We start from the raw sequence: 5,899 nt of genomic DNA on the forward strand, positions 1-5,899 counted from the left end.
CTTTGTATTTCTGGTAACCACGTTCCATGAAACCTAGATAAAAATAGCTAATCTTAGTGATTTGCTGCTATGGGATCGCACCGGATCTTTTTTTTTTTACATAATATAATACAAACATTTTTATAAAAAACTGAATTAAGCCTGAATAACCGGTTAAAAAAAATTCACAGGAAAAGAGAGAGGGTTGATACATTCGTGCGAGCTGGTTCTTAGAATTTTAGCAGCTCATCAATGGCTACTCTAGTTGTGTTATAACAGTTTTTTCAATTTACCACAATAAACTACATATATAATAACTTAACATTAAGAACAAAAAAAAACAAAAATATAAAAAATATAATGTTTAGTATCAAAAAAGTAGACATATTCTTGTAAAGACATATCTTTGTAAAAACATATCCTTGTAAAAAAAACACCATGATATAATTTGATAGTTTAATTATATACGCAAACTTACCATTTTAGAAGTTTTCCTTTACAGAATTCCCAGGATAAGAAATCAGACGTAGCTTTTCGACAGTCTTCGATATTTTCGGAATGTGCTATACGACGCAAATATATTTTTACATGTTGGGCAATATTTTGCACTCCATTATCAGACTTGGAAATCCAACGGTGCCAAGATTGCTCACGATGAAAGTCACACAAGTACACTTTGATGTTAGGGAAAACTGACTCTAGGGAAGAAATCTCTTCTTCATCGAAATCAACCATGGCATATTTAGGATCTATATTAGGATTCCATGATTTTATGAACATCAAAGCTTGTGTGATCATGGCTTGCGTCTCTTCCTGTAACACAAAAATTGCAACGACTTGAAAATTGACATTAGTTCTTACAACCAAAAAAAACAAAGGCAAAGCATACTTTGTGGTCTTATACGTTGCATCTAAACATATAAAATGTTCTGCATATCTTCGATACAAGCGTTTCATTTTGTCCGATTGATAAACAAAAATCATTTTACCATCTGTATTATGAGTTGCTAAATTTTTTATTACTTTTTCGATTTCTTCGTCACTTTGCAAATCTGTGACATTTTCTACTGTTTGATCTTCGATGCGCTTTTTCAAACCCTCAAACTTTATGTCACCCCATTTGCACCATTTATCTTTTATGAGCGATTTGAGGAGAATCTTTAGATCTTACTACTTCAAACTGCTTTTTTAACTGCCGTCCCGCGTTAGTTCGATTATATGTATTATTTTTTGCCAGTTTAATTTCATTAAAGATCATGATTTTTTTAACCGAAAAAGACACAGGACAATCCATTTTTTTTGTCGGTTGCGTGTACTTACGTGATTTTTTGTACACGTGATCCTTCATACGCAGAGCATTGTTTTCCATTCGGTATCGTTCCTTTTTCTTAGTATCGATATCTTTTCCTTGATGACAATAATATATTCGCTTCCCAAGCAATATATAAGGGTGTCCACTGTACGGGATTGGTAGTCGATCGTTTGCACCACAAAATTCCCAGCATGGTTTTGGTAAATTCTTCGAGGAATTCAAAATGTCACTAAGTGAAACTAAACAAAATAAATCAAAACAATAAACAAGATTGTTGGATGCGATCTATGCTGATTCCCACTCCTATACTCACTGTCATACCTACGCGTCAATATGTAGTAACTTTATTTCAATCTTATGCACATTACACTTACAAAAAAAAGTTATTTATTAAAGCTTACCATCTTTGGAAAAATCTTTTGATTCCTTAGTGATGCGATACTTTGTAATCGTGTCTTCTTCGTATGTTAGTATAGCATCTGACAATGAATTGTAGCTCATAAACTGGAAAACATCTAAATAAAGTAAAAAATTAAATCTGACCTAAATTATGGAATGAGTAACTAAAAAATCTCACAATTGCAAATAAGACCAAACAACGTGTTTTTTTTTTTTTGATATCAAAGACAATCAGTGGTGGCATTCCGCATTCCTATGATGTTTATTCTATAATTCAAATCATTGTCATGGCATGTAAAAATAATGTAATGTTTGCGGGCAATGATCATACGTAAACATTTGAATATATTAGTATTCCTTTTATTATTTTTTAGTAACATTTTGCCTACTATTTATTATTTTTAGTATCAGTAATTTTGCCTACGTTGATATATTCTACGATGCCACTACGTTGGAAAAAACGCAATGTCAGAGACTTTGGAACTAAGTATGTATTCTATAATGCACAAGTGAACTTTAAAACTCTAAGGAAAAAAGTCACAAAGCCAACCAATATACTGAGGAACCGTGTGCATAGTTACGGGACCCATATGGGTAACCCGTTGCTACCCTAGCCGGAGAATCAAATAAGATTTAAATGGAAACTTATAAGAAAACCGGATGTTATTCACATAATTCAACCATAAGATGCCTACATACGGATAATAAATATAGTTTTTATTAAAAAAAAAAATCACAATAAATTTATATAGTTTTTATTATAATAAAAAAATCAATATAAATTTATACAAATTTAAAACGTTTTTTAATGGATAACAAAAACAGCGTACAACTCAGGTAGATTATCGTTGGTAGCGTATTTTGTAGATTAAAATCGGCTGTTACTCCCACGATGCAACAAGTTCGAGCAACAACAAAAGCTCCGTTTGTATTTCTTTTTAAGTTCAATTTTCATGATCCAATTTAACTTAACAGCACCTAATTATCAAACAGAAGCATATTAAAAACCAACATTGGTTGGTTTACTAACACAGCCTGGTTTAGCCGTGATACTTTAAAACATAAACAAACAGCTTGCCTAATTTTGAAAATGGTAAATCAGCACATTAAAATTTTATTTTTAAAAAAAAAGTCTTTAATTTTTTGGTAAGAAAACTGCTTAAGTATGCTTTTTAATGCTTAAAGCCAAGCCTAATTTTAGGGATGTACATAAAAGCATTTAACACAATTTGCCAAACTATCCTAGAAATTTTATTTAAAGCAAACCGTGCTGCATGGCCGCAAACAGTTATTTACAGAAATCAGCGCTGAATATTTTTAATAATTCAACTTGCTTAATTATTATAAATATCAAAATTTAGGCCTGCAGTCAAAAAAAGAAACAAATAAATTACTTTAATCAACTTGATGCATAAATCATAATTTTCATTTTATCATCAAATTTAATAAATATGGCATTTGCTTATATTCCTGGTCTTCAAACTAAGTTTTCTTCTTGAATCTGACTTTTTACAATGTTTACCTACCTACTTGCTCGTTGTGAGACTAATTTAAATTCATCTTTGAATCTCAATGTTGATGTTGGCAATCATGTCACCTTAATAGTCACATCCTTGGGCTGCTCAATAGAACTCAATTGTTTCTAAATCTGCAAGTATTAAAGCTCAAAATTTTTGCAATTCGTGACTGGTATCATGTCTTTGATCCTATTCAGTGCTCAATTTCTACTCATTCAATCTTAGAAAGCTCTGAATGCAGTTTGATCTATGTAAAACTTTCTCATTTTTCTTCAATATCTCCATTCTTCCTATCACAGTACATCTTACAACAACCTTACATTTAAAAAATCACAGAAGAAGATGAAACTTCTTCATTGCAACAATAAATGTGCTCCTTTTGTAATTTTAATATACAAGTTGGCATGGAGTTTCTTATTCCTTCTCGCCAATTCTGTGTCAATCTTCACTTTTCTCAGTGATTTTCTTCTCATTGAGCTGTTGCTATTTCAAATTGTAATCATACTTCCATCTTCCATCTCAAACAACTCTCCTGAAAACAAATATCTCTTTAAAGGCAACAAAGAAACTAAAAGTGCTGCAAATAAATTGCAAGCACTCCTTTTAACACATAATCATTCTATCCCTGATAAATTTTTTTTATAATAAATACTCAAACTAATGACCTTGTTCAGCTAATAAATTGTTTGTTTGTATTAGTTCAGTTAGTTAATATCGCTATCCAGCACATTTACAAATTTGTTAACTATTAGAGAAAGCCTTCATCTTCAATCTGTTAGTAAATATAATCTTTTTATTTCAAATCATTTTGCTACAAAAAATCCATAAAATACCAATGCATAAAATGATCAAACAATCTTCCTTCTCAGTTAAAATCAATTAACTCAATTGCTAACTTTAAAAACTAACTTTTTAACTATTTGTTAAAAAAATACTATTATATATATGCAATAATAACTGTTTTTATATATTATTCTGAATGTTATTATTATAATTACTATTGTTACAATTATTACTGTTATTACTATTGTTATCTTTATTGTAATGTGGTAGGTTTTTACAAGAGATTTTATTTACGTCTGCCAATTGTTAAAATATATATAACTTGAATCTAAATTTTTAGTAATGGCAAGTTTCCTACATTTTCTTTTTCTTAAAATTTAATAAAATCTTATATCTAAAAATTCATAAAATGATAATTTCAGTACAACTCTTCCCTACTCCAGTTTTTATGCTTTCTCAGAAAAATCACATAGTAATCTCATAAACACACACACACACACACACACACACACACACACACACACACACACACACACACACACATATTTATACATATAATGCATACAATATGAAACACATATAATATAAACTTATATTATTATATATATAATAATATATAAACATATATATTAAGCTTTCATATAAATAATTCTTATATAAAAATTATGCATATGTAATTATGAGCTTAATTTATATATAATTAAATTTATATATATATATATATATATATATATATATATATATATATATATATATATATATATACATACATATATATATATATACGTATATATATATATATATATATATATATATATATATATATACATATATATATATATATATATATATATATATATATATATATATATATATATATATGTATATATATGTATATATATATATACATACATATATATATATATATATATATATATATATATATATATATATATATATGTATATATATGTATATATATATATACATACATATATATATATATATATATATATATATATATATATATATATATATATATATATATATATACATATAATTATGAGCTATAAGATATCTTTATAATATATAAACATTGTTTTTATATAATATATAAACAATATAGCTATAAGATATATATATATATATATATATATATATATATATATATACATATATATATATATATATATATATATATATATATATATATTTATATTTATATATATATATATATATATGTATATAAATATATATACTTATTATATATAATTATGAGCTTAATTTATAGATAATAAAAATGATGAGCTTAAACTTACCTTTTAGAAATATTACATCCATGAATGACTAAAGTAAACTAATGTGAATGTAATAAACTAAATGAAATAAAGACAACCTAAATATGCACTTGAAATAACAAATCAAATTATGCACGTGTGTTGTTGCGGCAAAAAATTTAGATATTGTTCGGCAAAATACTGCATTTAAAAATAATCGTTGCGAGTGGGATATGATCTAGACACAACCGTTTACAAACAGTGTGCACTAGTTAGTAGACTGGGTTCTAAAAAAACGCTAACAATAAGATAAACAAAAGCGCTCTTCAACTGGCCAGACTATGTATATTACATGGCCTACTATAAATACACGGCCGGGTTTGATGGTTTTTACGGAAAAAATTAGGAGGCCAGTTTTTTTTTTTGTTGTAATTATTGAGTTTTCATAGAAAATGCTAGAATAATAAAAATATAAATTATTAAAACAAATAAACAACTGTTTAAAATTCTTTTTTATTTAAAGTAATATAAACATTCATAAAATCACAATAAATTTTAAAATACTGTGAAATTAACAACAAGAAATAGATTAATCATTATGCTTTCTTTTTGTTCTCTTTGATTTAAAAGCAAT

General features: G+C 27.0%; 1 long non-coding RNA gene across 1 annotated transcript; it reads right to left on the reverse strand.

Moving 5' to 3' along the window:
• Positions 1-2,429: 2,429 nt before the first annotated feature.
• Positions 2,430-5,626, reverse strand: LOC136074841 (uncharacterized). The gene is made up of 2 exons (XR_010635492.1): positions 5,308-5,626; positions 2,430-2,668 (listed from the first exon to the last, which is right to left on the reverse strand). It is a non-coding gene; the product is annotated as an uncharacterized LOC136074841 (long non-coding RNA).
• Between the last annotated feature and the right edge of the window lie 273 nt (positions 5,627-5,899).

The sequence above is a fragment of the Hydra vulgaris genome, chromosome 01 (genome assembly GCF_038396675.1).
Source record: "Hydra vulgaris chromosome 01, alternate assembly HydraT2T_AEP".
NCBI classification, from domain to species: domain Eukaryota; kingdom Metazoa; phylum Cnidaria; class Hydrozoa; order Anthoathecata; family Hydridae; genus Hydra; species Hydra vulgaris.